This window comes from Schistocerca nitens, chromosome 5 (assembly GCF_023898315.1).
Source record: "Schistocerca nitens isolate TAMUIC-IGC-003100 chromosome 5, iqSchNite1.1, whole genome shotgun sequence".
In the NCBI taxonomy this organism is placed as follows: domain Eukaryota; kingdom Metazoa; phylum Arthropoda; class Insecta; order Orthoptera; family Acrididae; genus Schistocerca; species Schistocerca nitens.
In genome coordinates, this window is record NC_064618.1 from 553,752,934 (window position 1) to 553,776,582 (window position 23,649).

At 43.5% G+C, this 23,649-nt stretch overlaps 1 protein-coding gene across 7 annotated transcripts in view; it reads left to right on the plus strand.

Annotated features, from left to right (window-relative positions):
- The window catches only part of LOC126260026 (protein NDRG3), a 584,669-nt gene that overhangs the window by 154,338 nt on the left and 406,682 nt on the right, over positions 1-23,649 (plus strand). For 5 of the 7 annotated variants that reach the window (XM_049957192.1, XM_049957194.1, XM_049957198.1 and 2 more), the window contains exon 1: positions 18,987-19,199. The exons of the other annotated variants lie outside the window; for them this stretch is intronic. The gene's annotated coding sequence lies outside the window, so the exon portion shown is untranslated. Of the gene's footprint in view, positions 1-18,986; positions 19,200-23,649 lie in introns of those variants that run through there. 7 annotated transcript variants of the gene reach the window in all.

Below are 23,649 nucleotides of genomic sequence, written 5' to 3' on the forward strand. Positions count from 1 at the left end.
CTGTCCATATGCTTATCGCCCTCTGTCCGTATGCTTATCCCCCTCTGTCCGTATGCTTATCCCCCTCTGTCCGTATGCTTATCCCCCTCTGTCCGTATGCTTATCCCCCTCTGTCCGTATGCTTATCCCCCTCTGTCCGTATGCTTATCCCCCTCTGTCCGTATGCTTATCCCCCTCTGTCCGTATGCTTATCCCCCTCTGTCCGTATGCTTATCCCCCTCTGTCCGTATGCTTATCCCCCTCTGTCCGTATGCTTATCCCCCTCTGTCCGTATGCTTATCCCCCTCTGTCCGTATGCTTATCCCCCTCTGTCCGTATGCTTATCCCCCTCTGTCCGTATGCTTATCCCCCTCTGTCCGTATGCTTATCCCCCTCTGTCCGTATGCTTATCCCCCTCTGTCCGTATGCTTATCCCCCTCTGTCCGTATGCTTATCCCCCTCTGTCCGTATGCTTATCCCCCTCTGTCCGTATGCTTATCCCCCTCTGTCCGTATGCTTATCCCCCTCTGTCCGTATGCTTATCCCCCTCTGTCCGTATGCTTATCCCCCTCTGTCCGTATGCTTATCCCCCTCTGTCCGTATGCTTATCCCCCCTCTGTCCGTATGCTTATCCCCCCTCTGTCCGTATGCTTATCCCCCTCTGTCCGTATGCTTATCCCCCTCTGTCCGTATGCTTATCCCCCTCTGTCCGTATGCTTATCCCCCTCTGTCCGTATGCTTATCCCCCTCTGTCCGTATGCTTATCCCCCTCTGTCCGTATGCTTATCCCCCTCTGTCCGTATGCTTATCCCCCTCTGTCCGTATGCTTATCCCCCTCTGTCCGTATGCTTATCCCCCTCTGTCCGTATGCTTATCCCCCTCTGTCCGTATGCTTATCCCCCTCTGTCCGTATGCTTATCCCCCTCTGTCCGTATGCTTATCCCCCTCTGTCCGTATGCTTATCCCCCTCTGTCCGTATGCTTATCCCCCTCTGTCCGTATGCTTATCCCCCTCTGTCCGTATGCTTATCCCCCTCTGTCCGTATGCTTATCCCCCTCTGTCCGTATGCTTATCCCCCTTCTGTCCGTATGCTTATCCCCCTTCTGTCCGTATGCTTATCCCCCTTCTGTCCGTATGCTTATCCCCCTTCTGTCCGCATGCTTATCCCCCTTCTGTCCGCATGCTTATCCCCCTTCTGTCCGCATGCTTATCCCCCTTCTGTCCGCATGCTTATCCCCCCTCTGTCCGCATGCTTATCCCCCTCTGTCCGCATGCTTATCCCCCTCTGTCCGCATGCTTATCCCCCTCTGTCCGCATGCTTATCCCCCTCTGTCCGCATGCTTATCCCCCTCTGTCCGCATGCTTATCCCCCTCTGTCCGCATGCTTATCCCCCTCTGTCCGCATGCTTATCCCCCTCTGTCCGCATGCTTATCCCCCTCTGTCCGCATGCTTATCCCCCTCTGTCCGCATGCTTATCCCCCTCTGTCCGCATGCTTATCCCCCTCTGTCCGCATGCGTCTCCCCCTCTGTCCGCATGCGTCTCCCCCTCTGTCCGCATGCGTCTCCCCCTCTGTCCGCATGCGTCTCCCCCTCTGTCCGCATGCGTCTCCCCCTCTGTCCGCATGCGTCTCCCCCTCTGTCCGCATGCGTCTCCCCCTCTGTCCGCATGCGTCTCCCCCTCTGTCCGCATGCGTCTCCCCCTCTGTCCGCATGCGTCTCCCCCTCTGTCCGCATGCGTCTCCCCCTCTGTCCGCATGCGTCTCCCCCTCTGTCCGCATGCGTCTCCCCCTCTGTCCGCATGCGTCTCCCCCTCTGTCCGCATGCGTCTCCCCCTCTGTCCGCATGCGTCTCCCCCTCTGTCCGCATGCGTCTCCCCCTCTGTCCGCATGCGTCTCCCCCTCTGTCCGCATGCGTCTCCCCCTCTGTCCGCATGCGTCTCCCCCTCTGTCCGCATGCGTCTCCCCCTCTGTCCGCATGCGTCTCCCCCTCTGTCCGCATGCGTCTCCCCCTCTGTCCGCATGCGTCTCCCCCTCTGTCCGCATGCGTCTCCCCCTCTGTCCGCATGCGTCTCCCCCTCTGTCCGCATGCGTCTCCCCCTCTGTCCGCATGCGTCTCCCCCTCTGTCCGCATGCGTCTCCCCCTCTGTCCGCATGCGTCTCCCCCTCTGTCCGCATGCGTCTCCCCCTCTGTCCGCATGCGTCTCCCCCTCTGTCCGCATGCGTCTCCCCCTCTGTCCGCATGCGTCTCCCCCTCTGTCCGCATGCGTCTCCCCCTCTGTCCGCATGCGTCTCCCCCTCTGTCCGCATGCGTCTCCCCCTCTGTCCGCATGCGTCTCCCCCTCTGTCCGCATGCGTCTCCCCCTCTGTCCGCATGCGTCTCCCCCTCTGTCCGCATGCGTCTCCCCCTCTGTCCGCATGCGTCTCCCCCTCTGTCCGCATGCGTCTCCCCCTCTGTCCGCATGCGTCTCCCCCTCTGTCCGCATGCGTCTCCCCCTCTGTCCGCATGCGTCTCCCCCTCTGTCCGCATGCGTCTCCCCCTCTGTCCGCATGCGTCTCCCCCTCTGTCCGCATGCGTCTCCCCCTCTGTCCGCATGCGTCTCCCCCTCTGTCCGCATGCGTCTCCCCCTCTGTCCGCATGCGTCTCCCCCTCTGTCCGCATGCGTCTCCCCCTCTGTCCGCATGCGTCTCCCCCTCTGTCCGCATGCGTCTCCCCCTCTGTCCGCATGCGTCTCCCCCTCTGTCCGCATGCGTCTCCCCCTCTGTCCGCATGCGTCTCCCCCTCTGTTATGTCCGCATGCGTCTCCCCCTCTGTTATGTCCGCATGCGTCTCCCCCTCTGTTATGTCCGCATGCGTCTCCCCCTCTGTTATGTCCGCATGCGTCTCCCCCTCTGTTATGTCCGCATGCGTCTCCCCCTCTGTTATGTCCGCATGCGTCTCCCCCTCTGTTATGTCCGCATGCGTCTCCCCCTCTGTTATGTCCGCATGCGTCTCCCCCTCTGTTATGTCCGCATGCGTCTCCCCCTCTGTTATGTCCGTATGCGTCTCCCCCTCTGTTATGTCCATCTGGTCCATCCCTTCTGTTCATCTTCTCTTCCCCCCTCTCTCTGCCCATCTGCACCTGTTCGTTTTCTCTGTCCATTTCAGTCTCCTCCCCACTCTCTGTGCCCACCTCTACCCCTTTCCTTTCTACATCTAGCTCGTCCTCTCGCTTCTTTCTGCCCCTCCCTCCTCCAGTCTGTGCCGATCTCCTCCATACCCTTCTTTCTCCTGGTTATTAGCCTCACTCCAATAGGACACTGGTTATTCTTAACCTCCTCCCCCCCCACCCCCCACCCCCCACCCCCCAAAGGACTTCTTTTCAGATCGTGACTAATATGTGTACCAAATTTGGTTGAGATTTCTACCCTTGGCTTTGCCCACGTACGGACATCTGAAATATGTTTCACATATATTTCCGGTAAGTTCTTTCAAACGTATTTGTACATATATTTCACGTATATCTCTAGCGAATTTCGCCCAGCAGTTTCACTTCACGCAACACTGAGTTATTGAAGTTATATCTCCAGAACTACGTGCCGTACAGTTATACAATTTTGCAGTTACATCCAGAGGTATATGAGGGTGCTCGTTGCGAAATATTTAGTCAGTAGAGTTAATAGTGAAGAAGTAATAAATTAAAACGTCACGCGTGAGGTGTTAATTTTTCACGCATGTTAGCGTTTATGACGTCATATCTTCTGAACTAGTTGTCGTACAATGATGTCTTTTCCTAGGAACGTGTAGCGGCGACATATTATGTGGATACTGTCTGTGAAATGTGTTGCTAATAGTTAGTAGAAAAGAAGAAATAAATTTTAAAGCCGTGGATGATGTAGCCGTTCTTCACCCATCTCAGTGTTTATGACGTTATACCTCCTGAACTGTGTGTCGTACAATGATATAATTACAGTGGTACATTCAGTGGCATATGTGAATACTGTCTACAAACTGTGCCGCGAATAAAGTTAGTAATAAGGCGTAGTACATTAAAACGTCGAAGTTCATGCGGCAGTATTACTGCATGAGCAGCTAAAATGTAGTAAGCAAAAATCTTTTTTCCTTTCACCATTTTGTGGGTGTTGTCAGCAAGGGAAAGTTTCGTTAAGATACGAAATTATGTGTAAAGTTTTCTGCAAGTCAGTTAGTGCTCTCATTCTCTGGATCGCTAAATTAACGGTATTCCCGCGTCGTGGGCCACACTGCTTTTCTACTTCTAAACCCACCCCTTTGACAAGTAGGTGGTTCTTACCGCCACAGCGGTTCTTTTCGGACATTAAGTGAGATGGGTATCAAGTCTGATTGAAATTGGTACAGTGGTTTAGGAGATGTGAGCATACAGATATACATACATACATTTTTATAACATGTATGGATATGTACACTTCAGATAAATGTAACTTGCTGTAGGTCCTTCTGTGGTGCTGAAATGTACGTAATGAGAGTAATGTCCTTGATTGAAACAAACAGTATTGAAAGCTCATACAACAGATATCTCACCGCTTAATACTGCCATGCTACGTCGATGTAATTACCTCACTGCATCCTTACGTACTAATGTTGATTTGAGTATAAGGATTTATTCCGAGTCTGGGAGCGAAGCTCTGAGAGCGGCCGCTTGAAAAGACGCTCCAATATAGTGTGTAGAACTGCAAAAAGCTGTAAGCTGTACGTACAGGCATTGGACATTAAATTGAAATGTTTATAAATTTATATACATTTCGATGTTATATACATTTCGATGTTAGAATATGTAACATATGTGGGATTATGGTTCATGATAGAGCCAAACACATGGAGTTATGCGGATTAAAATCCGTTAACTTGAAAATTGGCAGTACTTTTTAAACACAATTGATAACAAAAAATCCTTTGCACACATTTGCTGAACTAAAATTTGGAATAACGTTAGCGACTTGTCATTGCAGTCGAAGTTGTTGCTCCTGAGTTAACATTCTAAAAGGTTTTGTAAAGTCCTGGATTGGACAAACAGGTCCTTGAGCTCAATATGTCTATCAGCTCGTGTTGGGAATAATGAGGTACCTAAGAGTCCAAAAGCGAGAAGGTCTGACAAATAAATCAAATATCAAATCATTCTTCAGAGAGAGAGAGAGAGAGTGAGAATGAGTGAGTGAGTGAGAATGAGTGAGTGAGTGAGAATGAGTGAGTGAGTGAGAATGAGTGAGTGAGTGAGAATGAGTGAGTGAGTGAGAATGAGTGAGTGAGTGAGAATGAGTGAGTGAGTGAGTGAGAATGAGTGAGTGAGTGAGTGAGAATGAGTGAGTGAGTGAGTGAGAATGAGTGAGTGAGTGAGTGAGTGAGAATGAATGTGAGTGAGTGAGAATGAATGTGAGTGAGTGAGAATGAATGTGAGTGAGTGAGAATGAATGTGAGTGAGTGAGAATGAATGTGAGTGAGTGAGAATGAATGTGAGTGAGTGAGAATGAATGTGAGTGAGTGAGAATGAATGTGAGTGAGTGAGAATGAATGTGAGTGAGTGAGAATGAATGTGAGTGAGTGAGAATGAATGTGAGTGAGTGAGAATGAATGTGAGTGAGTGAGAATGAATGTGAGTGAGTGAGAATGAATGTGAGTGAGTGAGAATGAATGTGAGTGAGTGAGAATGAATGTGAGAGAATGAGAATGAATGTGAGAGAATGAGAATGAATGTGAGAGAATGAGAATGAATGTGAGAGAATGAGAGAGAATGTGAGAGAATGAGAGAGAATGTGAGAGAATGAGAGAGAATGTGAGAGAATGAGAGAGAATGAGAGAGAATGTGAGAGAATGAGAGAGAATGTGAGAGAATGAGAGAGAATGAGAGAGAATGTGAGAGAATGAGAATGAATGTGAGAGAATGAGAATGAATGTGAGAGAATGAGAATGAATGTGAGAGAATGAGAATGTGAGAGAATGAGAGAATGAGAATGTGAGAGAATGAGAACGAGGGGCGTGCTTAAAATGGAAGATGGAGGCCAAGGCTCGAATACAGAAAGCAGGTTGAAGTGGACGTAGATCACAGTAGTTATTCAGAGATTAAGCAGTCTTGGAATGAAGATAACAATAACAACCACCTTAAAATGCATTTGAGATGCAAACTTTTCGATTAAGTCGCCATCTGATTGGGCCTAAATTTCATACGTGGCTCATCGATGCGGAATGTGGAACATGGTCAGGTACCAGCACATTTTTCTGCTGATGTAAAAGAACATCATCTAATGCCCTAGTACAATCCAAGATGGATACGTCAAGCAACACTCCCATCAGTACGGTTGTAGAACCGCAGCAATGAATTGTACAGTCTCGTCCAGGGGCGAATAAAAGAATTTGTAATTCGCTACAGAGACGAATGCACTGTTACATCTAAAACCGAAGACAACTCGTGGAACATCTCCTTTAGCAGGTAAGAGTGTACAGTATATTCTAACACATAAGGTGCTGAAGTAGTCTTGTATTTCTTGTTAAAGCAAACCATGGGTAAAATTTGAGCTCAGTTAGTTTAACATTTAATACAAAAATTTACACTTCAAATACATTTAAAATATAAACGTGAGAAAAAATGCTCCCATTGAAGCACAAAAAAGGAATACGCTCGTTTTTAAAAGACTCTGACTGAAAAAAATTGCCTGGAAGCTGCCTCATTTTATTTGGTCAGTTCCGTTAAAAATTTTAACAAAAAATTTCCCTTGCGATCATATTCGCCCTCCTTTTAATATGCAATTCACCCTTCATTCCCACAAGCTCCCTAACTGTAACTCGCTTACACCCACTAGTGCATCACTGTAAGTCACTCATACCCATACCCATCCACTCCCACTCGCCCACACTCACTCACTCACTCACTCACTCACTCACTCACTCACTCACTCACTCACTCACTCATTCAGCCAGATTCATTGTCATTATCTCTTTGTGTCTCTCTCTCACTGTCTCCTGCCTCAAAGCCGCACTCTCCTTCCTTCTGCCCTACTTTCTCTTCTTACTCCCACCATCTCCCTCTCGCCCTCTCTTACTGCTACTATCTATTCATTCCTTCCCACTGCTACTGTCCCTTCTCACTGGCACTCTCTCTCTCTTCCTCGTTGTCATTGCCATCGAGTCTCTTTCTCATTATCACTGGCTCTCATCCACTTCTACTTTGTCATTATTTTTATTCCTCTCCCGTTGGCACTGTCTCCTTCACTCTTTTCCTAAGCACTGTTCTGTGTCAGCTAGGTACCATTGCCACGGTGTCACTAACTTTTCCTCACACTGAAATTGTCTCCTTCGCTCTTTCTACACAACAGATACTTTCTACTGTAGCCCAATATTTATTACTATTCCGTCTCTTTGCCACTGCCACTCTCTCTCTTCTCTCAACATAAAGCGCGAAATATGTTCGCATGCCAAAATTTTTGGGAAAAATCTTAAAGGTGCTGAGGCAGCTGGTACCCCATTTTTCAGTCAGTCTTTTAAACAGGAGCATATTCGTCTTTTTTGTGCTGGTTCCCTTCTTTTCCGTGCCACACCTGCCCATGTCGATCATAAGAAAAGAATTTTATGGGTCAATAGAATTTCGATAGTATACTTATGCGAAACTGAAATAATACAAAACTAATTTCACATCTGAGGCTGGATTTTTACGTGAACAAGAAATTAGCATGTGCTTTAGTACTACAACATGGGGTTCCCGGAACCGTTCTGATGATAACGGAGACACTTCACAGCATACTTCTACATACTACGTCACTTTGTAAACTACGTTTTTGCCCCACTCCAGATGTTATGTGCATGTTTTAAGTGTACGTGTAAGATAATTTTAAACCTATGTATGTCGGAGCGGACAAAGATATCAAGAAACCTTTTAAGATCGTTAGAGATCGGGAACTTGGGAATATATTGTAGAAACTTTAGCTGTTTACTGTACGTAGCCGTCTTGGGAGCTGCTGCTCGGTTGTGGTACGAAAAAATGGTAAAAACCCTTTTTGTGGGTTTTCTAATGAACCGCCCTTGAACTAATTAATGGTGCTTCACCGTACATCACATAAAATGCAAAAGGAAACAACACATTTGCTCCATTTGCGTAAGTAGGAGCAAGCTTGTAATATTCAAACTTTGAGCCTGTACTGTAGGATAGTGACAGTAAGAACGATTCTCGTGTTGGTTAATCAAATAGTCCCTAGCCCAAGGGCTAGGTACAGCATGCTGTCGTATGCGAACCGTTACTGAAGCCAGTGGTGGCTAGACAATGGCAGTTAGCTAGCAAACGAATATTTACTGGAATGGTTTTGGATCTATTATTGCATACGTTTATCCGTACCAGTTTTCGCTAGCAATTGTGATACATAGCTCAGATGGCAACCCAGTTCTAAGCAAAGAAGGGAAGGCAGAAAGGTGGAAGGAGTATATAGAGGGTTTATACAAGGGCGATGTACGTGAGGACAATATTATGGAAATGGAAGAGGATGTAGATAAAGACGAAATGGGAGATAAGATACTGCGTGAAGAGTTTGACAGAGCACTGAAAGACCTGAGTCGAAACAAGGCCCCGGGAGTAGACAACATTCCATTAGAACTACTGATGGCCTCGGGAGAGCCAGTCATGACAAAACTCTACCATCTGGTGAGCAAGATGTATGAGACAGGCGAAATACCCTCAGACTTCAAGAAGAATATAATAATTCCAATCCCAAAGAAAGCAGGTGTTGACAGATGTGAAAATTACCGAACTATCAGTTTAATAAGTCACAGCTGCAAAATACTAACGTGAATTCTTTACAGACGAATGGAAAAACTGATAGAAGCCGACCTCGGGAAGATCAGTTTGGATTCCGTAGAAATGTTGGAACACGTGAGGCAATACTGACCCTACGACTTGTCTTAGAAGAAAGATTCAATACAGGCAAACCTACGTTTCTAGCATTTGTAGACTTAGAGAAAGCTTTTGACAATGTTAACTGGAATACTCTCTTTCAAATTCTGAAGGTGGCAGGGGTAAAATACAGGGAGCGAAAGGCTATTTATGGTTGGGAAGGGAGTGAGACAGGGTTGTAGCCTCTCCCCGATGTTATTCAATCTGTATATTGAGCAAGCAGTAAAGGAAACAAAATAAAAATGCGGAGTAGGTATTAAAATCCACGGAGAGGAAATAAAAACTTTAAGGTTCGCCTATGACATTGTAATTCTGTCAGAGACAGCAAAGGACTTGGAAGAGCAGTTGAACGGAATGGACAGTGTCTTGGAAGGAGGATATAAGATGAACATCAACAAAAGCAAAACGAGGATAATGGAATGTAGTCAAATTAAGTCGGGTGATGCTGAGGGAATTAGATTAGGAAATGAGACACTTAAAGTAGTAAAGGAGTTTTGCTATTTAGGGAGTAAAATAACAGATAATGGTCGAAGTAGAGAGGATATAAAATGTAGACTGGCAATGGCAAGGAAAGCGTTTCTGAAGAAGAGAAATTTGTTAACATCGAGTATAGATTTAAGTGTCAGGAAGTGGTTTCTGAAAGTATTTGTATGGAGTGTAGCCATGTATGGAAGTGAGACGTGGACGATAACTAGTTTGGACAAGAAGAGAATAGAAGCTTTCGAAATGTGGTGCTACAGAAGAATGCTGAAGATAAGGTGGGTAGATCACGTAACTAATGAGGAGGTATTGAATAGGATTGGGGAGAAGTTTGTGGCACAACTTGACTAGAAGAAGGGATCGGTTGGTAGGACATGTCCTGAGGCATCGAGGGATCACAAATTTAGCATTGGAGGGCACCGTGGAGGGTAAAAATCGTAGAGGGAGACAAAGAGATGAATACACTAAGCAGATTCAGAAGGATGTAGGTTGCAGTAGGTACTGGGAGATGAAGAAGCTTGCACAGGATAGAGTAGCATGGAGAGCTGCATCAAACCAGTCTCAGGACTGAAGACCACAACAACAACAACATCATTGAATATAAGATTGGTCGGGGAAATGAGGGTTGGGGAGCTTAAACCATTTCGTGCAGCTCCGAGCTATCATTATCTAAGTCAAAATACTGGGTGCAAAACCGCAGATACTTTGTGTTTTTCGCACAAGAAAATATTCAAAACAATCAAAAGTCAGCGTCTTAGTGTTCACGATTAAACTGCGTTTACATTTTCTATCAACTTGAGAATAACAAATCTGTCGTGCCCTACACTGTAACACGACTACGAAGTCGATCCTAGCTCGTAACATAACAGGGAGTACGCTTCGCACTTTTTAGATAAGTAGGTCAAGTTATTCTTGTGTGAATTTATTTCGGCTTTTTTATTTTCACTTTTATGACACTTGCATGTTAGTAATATTCTTTTCGTCATTCCGAACCGACATCGTCCCTCTTGTTTTGGATAAGATAGTACACCTTCTTGCATGGAGTTGGAATACATACAGAACTAGATGGTGGTGGTGGTGGTGGTGGTGGTGGTGGTGGTGGTGGTTAGTGTTTAGTGTTTAACGTCCCGTCGACAACGAGGTCATTAGAGACGGAGCGCAAGCTTGGGGTAGGGAAGGATTGGGAAGGAAATCGGCAGTGTCCTTTCAAAGGAACCATCCCGGCATGTGCCTGAAACGATTTAGGGAAATCACGGAAAACCTAAATCTGGATGGCTGGAGACGGGATTGAACCGTCGTCCTCCCGAATGCGAGTCCATACAGAACTAGACGAGGTATAAGTTCTACACATAACTGCTACTCTGTCGTCTTGTGATGGTGGATACATATATGATCATTTTTAGCAACCGTCTACTCATCGCATTGAAACAATTCAAATGACACATATCGGTCTGCGAAGGGTCTTTACAGGAGACAGAAGCTGTGTTTTAACAGTGGCCAGTGAGAGACACCCCAAGAAAGGTGCTGTGCATTACCCCCCCCCCCCCCCAAGATTATTCAAAGATGCGATCGCAGCAGCGGATTTTTATAACACGAATTTCCCCTTTCATAAATATAACACATGGAAATAGATTGCACAAGAAGTCGACATCCTTGCACAGCATACACGGAGGTAGAAAATGAAAGTAAATTTGCTGTCAGGATTCACCCTTCCCCGTAGCCGTGCCAGTTCTCCAGTAGTATGTTTGGAGCTGCGACTGTTATTACAGTAGATACTCTTATGCAAAATACTCTATATGTTTTGATTTCGTTATACCAAAAGTATTGCGTTAAGCAATTTAAATTAAGGTGTAAATATATTAACAAAAGTACTGAACATATTAAACTACAGTGATCAATAAGACTAAAGAAGGAAAATTAATGTCATAGAAAAACTACACAAAATAGCGGCGAAAGCAGATCTCCAGCTACCGATTACATAGAAAATCTGCATCAAAGTCGCAGGGAGATTTCATTCTAGATGGGATATGGTCCGATATTACAGGTGTCCTCTCTCAAATAGGCCGCCTCCGTGGGCGAATGGTCAGCACGGCTGACTGACATGTTGACGACGCGGGTTCGATTCCCGGTACTGCCTGGGACTGTTTCTTGGTGGGACGACTCAGTCTCGGGAGGCCTACTGAGGTGCTATTCGGCCGAGTAGTAGCGGTTCCAAGGTCAAGAAACCCGACAGCGACCGAGAGAGCGGTGTGCTGGCTACACGCCCCCTCCGCACCGCATCCAGTGACGCCATTAGCAGAAGATGGCACGGCGGTTGGTCGGACGCGATTGGTCTGTCTAGAGCCAGAACGCGGAACTTTACCTTGCCATAACGCCCTCAAATACGTTACTTTAGTCATTCTGCCATCCCGTTTGCACCGTAGTGCTAACTTAGAAAGAGCCGTGATACTTCAAAATACATTTGAAATTACTAAAACAAAACAGTAATATCGGGCAATGCGAAATGACCAGATGCGCTATATACACTTCTCGCCACATCTTCGTAACTATGACAAGTGTTATGGCCTCCACTGTGTTGCAGAAACGTTCTCTCATTTCTATCAGATCTCTAACCTTCATTCTGTGAACAATTTCGTTGATAAATTCCCATGCACCGCTATCCAGCAGTCAGATCGAGAGATCGTCGTGGTCAGGCAATGGGAGCCCCGCTTTCCAATCAGTCGCTCAGGAAACGTGTCATGGAGGAATGTGGTAATATTCCCGTGCACTTCTAGCGAATCCTTCGAGCACATGTTTCACGGGCTCTTCATTCACATGCGTTTTGAAATGTTTTCCTGCATCTGAAATCAAACTTCTTGTCTCGAAGAGTTCTGTCCCACTGATAAATGGATTTACGTGTGGGGAGACCCACGTTCCATTTTGGTCTTGCAGCCACTGAACACGTGCTACAGATGTTTATTCTAATCATCGCACACAGTGCACGTTCGTTCTGTCGTCCACATGTCGGCTGTCAGGAGTACGTGCGCCTGATACCCAGTAACCATATGTGCACTTGCCATACGAGTCATTGCTGTTTGTGAAATGATGAGAGCCGGCCGGGGTGGCCGAGTGGTTCTAGGCGCTACAGTCTGGAGCGGCGCGACCGCTACGGTCGCAGGTTCGAATCCTGCCTTGGCCATGGATGTGTGTGATGTCCTTAGGTCAGTTAGGTTTAAGTAGTTCTAAGTTCTAGGGAACTGATGACCTTAGAAGTTAAGTCCCATAATGCTCAGAACCATTTGAACCCTTTTTTTTCCTTTCTTTCTTAAATGATGAGGATCACATCTTGGAGAGTGTCTCTATCGATTGCGTATTTAATAACATAAAATATCGACTTCTTTAGTTCATAATTGTTGGAGGGCACTGTAAACTTGAAAATACTGAAAAACAGCGACGGAAGAAGTTATGGCCCCACACAAGGTAATCGAATTTGAATGGAGAGGAGAACATTCTACTTAGATGTGCAAATGGATGAGTTCTGTATACCTGTGCACAAGAGAGACTCCAAACTCTATGATTATATTTATATAATAGACAACAATACAATTCGTGAAAAGATTACTCAACATTGTCACTTCAAAACAGATCAAAAGCAGCTGCTTAGAAGAAAATAAAGACGATTTACGAGACATGAACATCACAGGCGGAGACCTAATAAGCAGTCTAAACTTTGGAAAACTAGAATGGACTACTGATTTCTGGAAGAGTTCAAAACGATGACTAGCAATAAATAACGGAAGAAAACCATAGTGAATTCATGAAGAGATTTTGGGAGGATACGACCATCAAATCAGCTGGCGTGGTCGTGGTATTCTTTCGCAAGACTGGTTTGATACATCTCTCCACACCAGTCTAACCTGTGCAAGCCTCTTCATCTCTGCATAACTACTCAAATATAACAACTAGAACGTGATTACTGTAGTCAAGTCTTAGTTTCACTCTACAATTTATATCTCCCACCCCCCCCCCTCCCCCGACTTCCTTCCATTACCATACTGACGATTTGTTGGTACCACAGCATACACCCTATCAACCGATTCCTTCTTTGACTATTTTAGTCGTTTTTCTCCAGTTGTATTCAGTACCTTCTTGTGAGTTTTCCGACGTAACGAACTAATCTTCAGCATTCTCCTGTAGCATCACATTTCAAAATCTTCCATTCTCTATGCCCAGTACCATGTGAACGGCGTCGCCTATCTGAGAAGGTAATTTGCTACCTATCTGTACCCATAGGTTGGGACATACTTCTTACGAGACTATGTCGGTTATTTATTTTTGAAACTTCCTGGTTCTTCTCGAGGTGACATGTTTTATAGGACACCGCGCGAGGCCATTTTTTTTTTTCAAGAAAAAAAATTGACGAGGGAAACTACCTGCTGGGGCTTTCATGTGTTTTAGGCGCGGTTTCTCGTGTATTTAACATCTTATATATCAGTAAGTTGTTGAAATATTTTTAAATTTTTAAAGTATGTTTTGGACTTCTGGTGTTCACTGACTTCTGAACATTTTATCCGTCATAATTAGATATATTTTAGTCTTACCTTACAGGACAACCAACAACGTTTTTTCAAATTCTGATCACGGCTGTTTCCTGCAGGGGATATGCGCGGCGTCCTGCGTGCTTAATACCATATTTGCAAGCAAATGGTTGTTTGTTTTTTCTTGCTGGTCCAATTTTGCTGAATCGGAGTCATGCCATTTATATGAAAGGTTGTATTTTTTCTCGTAGACCAATCGAAAGATGCCTTGTATAAGGCGAAACGCGTCAGTGAAGGAGAAATAAAATTTAAAAAATTCAAGCGCAACTCACGACCCGTCCTTCAATTCTGCCAGCACTTGGTCACCTACCTTCCAAATTTCACAGAAGCTCTTCTGCGAATTTTGTAGATTTAGCGCTCCTGGGAGAAAGGATATTGCGGAGCCACAGCCGGGGGAATGTTTCCAGAATGAGATTTTCACTCTGCATCGGAGTCTACGCTGATATGAAACTTCCTCGCAGATTAAAACTGTGTGCCGCACCGAGACTCGAACACGGGACTTTTGCCTTTCGCGGTCGGTGGAGCACTTGCGCGCGCGAAAGGCAGAAGGCTCGAGTCCGAGTCTCGGTCCGGCACACACTTTCAACCTGCCAGGAAGCTTCATATCAGCATACACTCCACTGCAGAGTGAATATCTCGTTCCAAAAAATCCAGTTTTACAACCAAGGCAGTTCGTTCTCTTAAATTTTCTTCTTGTCTAAACTGTTTATCGTCCACATTTCACTTTCATACACTCCAGAAAAATACGTTCGGAAAGGTTTCCTAACTCTGAAAGTTATATTCGATGTTAACAAAGTTCTCTATTTTCAGAAACGCTTTTATTTCATCTGTAAATAGGCTGTTTATGTTTTCTTATTGGCAACGTTACGTAGCGCTCTGTATGAAAATCACTGCAAATCATTATTGGCCACTGCCCAAAAAAAATTGTAAAATTTTTTGTGGGGAGCATTGGGGCTATGTAAATAGGTTGTTTATGTTTTCGTATTGCTAACTATGCCTATCAGTAGTTAGTGCCTTCCGTAGTTTGAATCTTTTATTTAGCTGGCAGTAGTGGCGCTCGCTGTATTGCAGTAGTTCGAGTAACGAAGATTTTTGTGAGGTAAGTGATTTGTGAAAGGTATAGATTAATGTTAGTCAGGGATTTTTGAAAGTCAGATTACGTTGCGCTAAAAATATTGTGTGTCAGTTTAAGCACAGTCTTAATTGATTTTTCTAAGGGGACGTTTCACCTCTTTACCCTAGTCATCGTCACTTATTTTTCTGACCGTATACCAAAGCAACAAAAGTCATCTTCTACCTGTAGCGTCTCGTTTTCCGCTGTAATTCCCTCAGCTTCGCCTGATTTAATTCGTTTCCTTTCCTTTACCAAGACTACTACAGAGTGTAAAGGTACTGTTTAAGTGCGGTGAACGAAGAAGAAACGGCAAGCAGGCTATCCATGGTCCTTCTCATCTTAATCCTCACCAAAAACATGAAAGTCGTTATTAGGCCACAAAGAAGCAACTGCTGGAAAACTGACGGCAATACGACATGCCCCTGCCGTAGCGGCAGCACTGATGATACGACTGTTGGACAGGAAGACTAGATGGAAGGAGCTCGCCATTTTCTTGGACGCGTCCGTATCTTCTCGGGGCGAGTTTTAAGTCTTGAAGATACGTGCCATACGCTAGTTGCTAATCATTCTTCCATGTGTGTATGTGATATTGTCATCCACTCCATCCGTGATCTGCTCCACCACCGCGGCGGGTGCGTGGGGCTTACATTAGGCTCAGTTACAATAAGTCTTATTATTCTTGAGGGTCTTTGTTGCTAACAACTATACCTGCTGTCAAACCCAAATGCAACGAAAATTAATTTGTTTATAAAATTATATAGTGAAAACAGTGTCGTTAAGCCAAACCATAGTACCACAACACCAGCAACTGAAAAGTACTGTTATCTTTGTTTTCCCATCTCCATATTTTTGTCGACAAGTCTCCTTTAGCACTTTATAGTGTTTCACACTGCACCGAAAAAAGATTACAAAACCTCCAAATCACAGTTTTAACAACTATGAGTTCAAACAAAGTGCAGTCAATCATCGGTCACCGATAAACATGGCGGAAATAATTTTACCCACTATCGCTACTTGTCTTTTTTTTATCCTACAGAAAAAATATAACATGACGAGGAAGATGCTGTTCGGTACCAAGAAAAGGAACGTTGGATGTTGTCTCGTTGACGTCAAGTTCAGTAAAGGCATATATCTAGCTCATTTTTAAGAGGAGTTAATGGTGTGTGGATGTGGGTGCGGCAAGTTTTTGGAGCCGTTCTAGCATTCATCTTAAGCGATTTAGGGAACGCTCGGAAACCATTCACCAAAGTGGACGTTCGAATTCCGTCCATTCCAAATGAGTTGTGCTGTAGCTACTTCTCAACTCTCGGTTCTCGAATCAAGGTATCATCACTTCCCATTTCACTGTGAACAGTATGGGGAGAACGAATAAAAGTTCAAAGACTGTTTACCAAGGCAAGCAACAGAAAACCTGTAAAGGAAAGTTGCTCATAAATTATACTAAAACTTTGGATATTATTTTTCCGTTGATAGAGACTACCTTCTGATATGTCTGAAACCAGTGACTCTGACGTGAAATCAGTGTGCAGTTTGGCCAGTAAATCTCCTGCGTTTGCAGCGGAGCGTGGATACGAAAAGTAGTACTTACATTTTGCAAGACGGAAATCTACTGCTTCAGTACTTGAGATGTTGACCACTTACTTAAGAGTCCATTTAATATCTTATTAATATTTGGAGTTTCATTGTTTACATCTTCTGTTAATAAGACAAATTTGATGATAACTGTAAACATTCATATTTTGTGAAACATATTAACGGTAGTTTAAAGTGAAGCTGGTAAGACTGGTTTCCGAGCATGGGATACAATGAGTACAGTCACGATACTCTGAACTCGAGACTCTGGATAAAGTTTCCTATTTTTGATAGTTTACATTGCAGCCTTAACAAGCGTACTTAAAAGATATTAAATTGCGCTTAATTTTCTTGCCTCAAACTTCGGAGGAATCTCCAAACAACGAATGGTAATCACCAGACCCACACATCACATCTCTACGGTTCCCTTATTTAGCAGACCCAGCTAAGTATAATATGCTGTTTTGCCGCATGTTCCTGTAGCTGGGAAACATTTAGTCTCTAGCATAGGTTCTTACACCGCACTTGCACGTCTTAGATGTGCACTTGTAGTACGTCTCAGATGTGGAGGAACTTTCGAACACTGTATGTAGATGTATCTGTGCTCTTTCTGGGAGTTTCGACTGCTCTCAATCTTTGTTTACCTAGCGATCTTACCATAGAAATAATTTTATAGTATCGTACGTATTGCGCTACTTGGAACATGAACACTTGCTGTTATAACAATAATCATAAAACACGGCAATTTCTGACAGACCCTTAATATTGGGAAGGCCAGCGTTCACATTTATGATTTCAACTCTCCTCTCGGCGATGTTTTGTTCTTCTGCTGACAATGAGTTTTAAATTACATGGTCACTTACGGTGTACGGAGAAGATACGGCACGTCTCAAATCGTCGTTCAGCAATAAGGCAACGGGAACCTTGCTACACTGTAGGTAGCTTGCTTGTTTGCAGCCTTTCAACGATACATCAGCGCTGATAGAAGAGGCTCGACGGCTCTCGACACCAGTCGAACAGCGATCTAAAAACGTGCAAAGAAAACAATCCCGCCAAAGGATAAGTCTCACAGCAGAAAATATCGGTAAGTACTTTTGACATTCAAATATTATAAGTTCCGTTGCTCAAGAATTTGTTGTTTTTTGCTATAATATTTATTTTGCAGGGTTGTAGCTTCGGCTTGGGATGTAATAACTGCAGATCTTGGAAAAATGACAACCTAATATCGAACCGCCCAGTCACTGACGTCGTCTTCAAAGCGATTGGTATGTAATACGCTTTAATTAGTTGCAAACTGTTCGAATAGTTTTATCTCAAGTAACGGGTGCATGTGGGGATGGGGGAGTGACTGTGTAATGCACTTTACAAAATTCGGCACTGATTCACCAAACTGACAGTTTCAGCCTATAGTTCAAACGTGAAGTGGACCTCAAAAACAAATATCCTTTTACGCATTTTGAGTAGTTGTTTTTTGGGACTAGAGGTTTTGTGAGTACTGTGTTATACACATCGTGCCCCACTATATTAAGAGCAAGCTTAGGTGACCCAGACGAGCTTTCATTAATTAACACGGTATAGGACTTTTAACGATTTATTCCTAGGCACTGTAGCAGAAGAAAATACGAGAAACGGTGATGGTGGCCAAAATTGTGAAAAGTAGCTCATTAACGAATTCTGCATACGACTGAAAGCAGAAACCAGTAACATCGCAGTTTACTGATGCTTTAGGACGCTTTCATCTTTAGTGTAGCACGTTTGCTGCTTTACTGACCCACAGTATAAACAATTTGTTTGCATAGAGTATAAAGCCACAGGCCGTTCTTCCATCAAATGCATTTGTAGGTAAGTCAGAGAAATGATTACAATAAATAATGTTAATTTATAGATTTTATGGCCGAAGATACTATTGCTCGCCGGTCAGAGAACGAAGGGAATTAACTTCGTTTTGTCTTCAATTGAACGGGAATCTCTTAACAGCTTTTTGGGGGACAAATGTTTGTTAATGAAGGAGTGGGATATGGGTAAAGACTTTTTTCTGAGCCTAAACTTCTGAAATTTATTTCCTTACCATTGCCGCCAAAATTTGGACTGGCAGAGAGTATCAGTCGTGCTTTAGTTCACAAACACGCCGCTAGGTGCCACTGACGACTCGAAACGCTCAACATTAGAGGAGCAGTTTACGTCTTAATTTAATGCTCTTACAAGTTGAACATTATGATAGTTTGCTGAGAAAAGTTGGAGAATAATTAGAAAACTAAACGTTTGTTATTTATTTAAATTCTACGCGACTAATTCTTAGTTTTTTCGATGTTGGCAGTGACGTAGTTCGCACAATGAGCAGTAGAGGGCTCCTGGTTTCGCTGGCTGTTTCCAACGAATAAGAAGCTCAGAGATTCAAGCACTTGTGTGTTGTGAAGCTGTTCGGGCAGGTCGCGAACGTTAGCTGTGCGCGTCCGCAGTAGAGCTGAAGTTGCAATAGCGAATTTCCGATTTACACAATACGCGTTTCGTGCCGGCGGTAGAGCGACTCTCTTTTACGTGATCGTTTCCTTTGCCTTCTTAGGCCTAAGCTAAGACATCCATTACTTGGTAAGTGTTCTGAAATAGCTTGTAGAATAACTGATAACTACTTCCAGATATGTTTATCCTTTGTTGTGATATAGGAAAATATATTCTACAAATTTAAAAGTTTTGCCATCTTTGAAATTTGGATGGTATAGGTGTCAGGAAACGACTTTTCGAGTTTGAAGTAAATACTAGTCGGATTGCTACCAGGTAAACTATAAACAGTTCTCATGAAAGACAGCAACATTTTAAATTCCATCTGTGTGTCTAAATTTTTGATAAAGTGCTTGACGTCAGCATAGGTGTTTTTTTATGTAACATTTCGTATACTGAAAAGCATGCTAAGCATGTTGCACAATCTAATAGTTGAATTTTTGTTGGCTGGTGTAATGATAGTGCAGATAAACAGTCATTTAGGTTTTGAGAGCATGCTTTCAGATTACAGTATGTATAGTTCAACTTTTACTTTCTGGTTTGTTATATATATTTGCATTAGATATATAGCGTTGTGCTTTAAATTTTTTCTTTGCGTGCCGCTTTCAGCAGTTGTCATGGAGGCGCGCTTTTTGCTCGGAGTCACAGCATACCATTTCTCAACCAATATTTTTTTCTCTTTGTTAATGCTAGCTTTTCTGTTCTATTGCGAGAGTAGCGGAAATAACAATAAGAAGACTGACAGCGTGCGCTTGACGTGCTACAATGCAGGCTAGCACAGAATATACGCAGCACGTTTTGAGCTGAGAATATCCTGAACGGAGAGATAAGCATTGATAATGGAGGTTACCAGCCTTACTGCAGAAGTGTTGTGACGGTAGTTTCCATGGCGACGGTGACCTGGGAAGGCTGCCGCTCGATCGCAGTGACCAAGGCTGGGATGGGCGGCAGGCTTCTCTGAGAGCGGTACAAATGCTTTTTCTTTGAGCATGCTGCCTGGCCTTATTATGTTTTTGTCTCTGTTGTCTGGTTTCTCATATGCATTCCTTACTCTCAATAAACAAAGAGCATCCCTGTACTTCCTTATCCCTTGACAGCCTGTGAATCCAAAACGATTTCAGGAGTTTAGAGAGGTCAAACTGTGATCTAAATTTTGGCCCCTGTGTCAGATAATACTGCATTTAGCCATAGGTATCAAGGGCTTGTTCCGGTGTCTTACCTTCTCAGAATTCCGGTCTCATTCATTCTCAGAGCATGTTCTTTCCATTTTATCTTCTTCTAAAACTGAGTGCCAAACAGGTAATCGAACCTGCCTTTTGCAAGGCAACTCGTTATCTGTTACACTACCCGAACATTCACGCAGTGCTAACCACGGCAATAAGAAGCTTTCAGTCGGTGAGGTGGACATGTTTCGAGAGCGTAGTAGATATCACACTGCCTGGGAAATGCAGCTCCAGATTTGAGTATCAAGAATGGCGCATAGTTTGAACTTGTCGCTTGCAACCTGGACAGACACCTCAAAATAGCATAAAAATGTAAAACTTTTTCTGTAACTTCCTTCCTCTCCCGATACAGTTACTCTTGATTTTATCTACTCTACTGCGAAGAACTTTTCAAATGTTTGTATTTACATAGTCTTTTATACGTGGGGCCCAGCTCTTGTGAACCACATAATAATGTAGGGACTGTCATTATCTGTTAGAATTTAATTTGGGTCTTTTGCTCGCTCTCTCCTTGTGACAGGTCAGGTAGGCATTAGTATTATTAAATACCTCGGGCGTCAGCATAAGTTACACACATTTCAGATACTGAAAATATGACAAGTAATAAAACAAATCCCAGTAAAATCACCAAATCGTGGCCGTTCATTCGTCACTTTTGAATATTTTTCCCATCTGTGCGAATTTTAATCGGAATTGTGGAGAGACGGGAAGGTCAGTGCGAATTGTGACAGGTTGGTGATGTACGCACGAAAGCATCAAGGTTGTGATTCACACATTGTAGTGGAAGTTCAGACAACCATCTGCCCGACGTAGTCGGAAAGGCTGCTCTTAAAGTGTCGACAGCTTTCGTTATAGGCACATTCTTACGATCATGGTACACACCTCGAAACACTTGTTCTGTAAGCATCAAAATTATAAACTGCTAAAGAGAAACAATAACTGGTGTTTCAACTATGCAGCCTTCTAAAACGAAAAAGAAGCAAATAGCGATGGTATCTCATATGTATGGGATATTTTCTTTCTTAGCTAATGAGGCTTGCTCTATGACAGCCAGATCACTAGTCAACTATCTTATTGACAAAAATATGCCAACAGAATGTGAACGGGAGGGGATGTGCAATTAATTCTGCGTGGTATCCGAATAATATCGTTACCATTGACGGTCACACAAAGATTTCTTCGGTTCAAGACTTAAATTTACAATTTCAAATGGCCTACAATAGTGGCAGAAAATTTTGTATGTTATGAATATGAGAGTTACGGATCCGTAAGTCTGATATTGTAATAGAATTTTAATATTTCCACGTTACCTATACTAATTGTTTCACACATACTGACAGAAACGTTATTTGTAAATAAATAATGCGATTTAGCGTTTTCATTGTTTCCTCTCGCCTCTTGATTATCGATTCTATGTTAATATTCTTTCAGCGATAGTATTCTGCTACAAAACTGTTTTTGCTAATAACTGCTGTAAATTTCTCTTCATAAATTTCGAAAGATTCCTAATCTTGACAGCGTAAACTGAATTTTTCTGGTGTAACAGTCCAGTATGACGGAAACATACACCAGAAAAAGCATTGCCGAAGTAACGAAAATATGATATGATGCCAACTAGAAGCAGGAACTGACTGAAGTACTTAAATTTAATGACAGTGAGAAACATACATCCTGATTACAAGAGTAATATAACTCTTTTGTTAAGTTTCACGTGTTGTGCAACCCAGTGATTTTATAAAAGTCCGATGAAAATTCTTACCGGAATTTAAATGACCCACCGCGACGTAGAGACTATTTTATTTTATGTATGTCGGATTCGTACGTTTCGTCTGTCTTGAGCATGGTGGAGACTGCAAAAAATAGATTTTTTTCTAGGCTTGCAGCTTTCCGAACGTAACGGTCTTTACTTTTCTGTTGAGACCAGCGCGAGAAACCATTTGTAGAAAACTCTTCCACTATCACCACTTTTTTTCATTCCATCCTCTAATACTGATAGTCAAAATGTTAGATCTCATTCAGCTTGCATTTACGTAGCTAAGGACATTTAAGTATTAGTCACAGAAGCAACCGGAACAATAGTTTAGGAAAAGCCGTGGCTGTTTCCTTCTGCCATAATGACAAGCTGAAGCTGCATTTCTAGAATAAAAAGGATGTCAAAGTCCAAACCAGACTGCCAGTATACAACTTAAATGGGGTCGAATCTCCTCTAATAAAGTTTTATTTAATTATCAGCACTTGTCGGCTCTAAAACGACTTTTTGTAGTACCAAAGAGTTCTAGGACAGCACCTGCTCAAAATACCTCTTCCATTGGCCCAGAAGACAGCAGATAGTCGGCGGATTGTCCTACAAGGTAAATTGGAAACGTCCGTTTGCTGTTAAACAGACAGTACACCTCTAGTATACCGATTATTAACACAAAAAGAATGCATAATTTATAAAATCGTGGTTAAGTGGATGGCAAAGCGCAACTACTTGCGTCGTTTTCTTGTACGTTCCCGAGTGAATGTGTATACGATGGGATTGTGCAATAGCCGATACCTGGTGCCACATTACGCTGCTCGGAAGTATTGCACCTACCGCTTAAAAGTTTGCTTCTGCCTTTGTTTGCTTTTTGCTTTCATTTGTAATAATTAATTGTAGTATTTACGGCATTTGACACGATATTGCTGTGGTGTCAAGTAGGTAAATTGTGCTTTCATAGTTGACACTGAATCGGTGAAAACGTCTTAGTAGTCCTTACATTGCGGCAATATCGACTAGCTGCGAAATGCATGTGAACGAAAGTTCCTATCACTAAAGCCAATTGTTTGACTCTATTAGCACGATACCGCTTATTGTTTTCGGCAAAAAAAAAAAAAAAAACATAAGACGTTGTCTGGGAGTCGTAGTCTAACAATAACTGTAATTTTATGACCCCCCCCCCCCCCCCCATATCTCACTCTCTCTCTCTCTCTCTCTCTCTCTCTCTCTCTCTCTCACACACACTCTCTCACACACACACACACACACACACACACACACACACACACACACACACACATTACACTCTTGTTAATGTTTGCCTTCAGATATTTTGACCACAGAGACAGATTTAGGTTCCGCAGTAGCTCACTTTTCTTAAGAAGTACGAAGGAATCGATTGTAGAGCTGTAGATGGAACGATCAGTAACATTTTATGGACACAAAGGAAAATCTGTAAGGAGCTGAGGTACGGGAACTGAATCTTAGACTACTGATCCACAGTGAATATGTTACGGCGGCACCTCTTTTTCTATAGATATTTTTTTTACCGCGAATTGTGTTTACAAAACAAAAT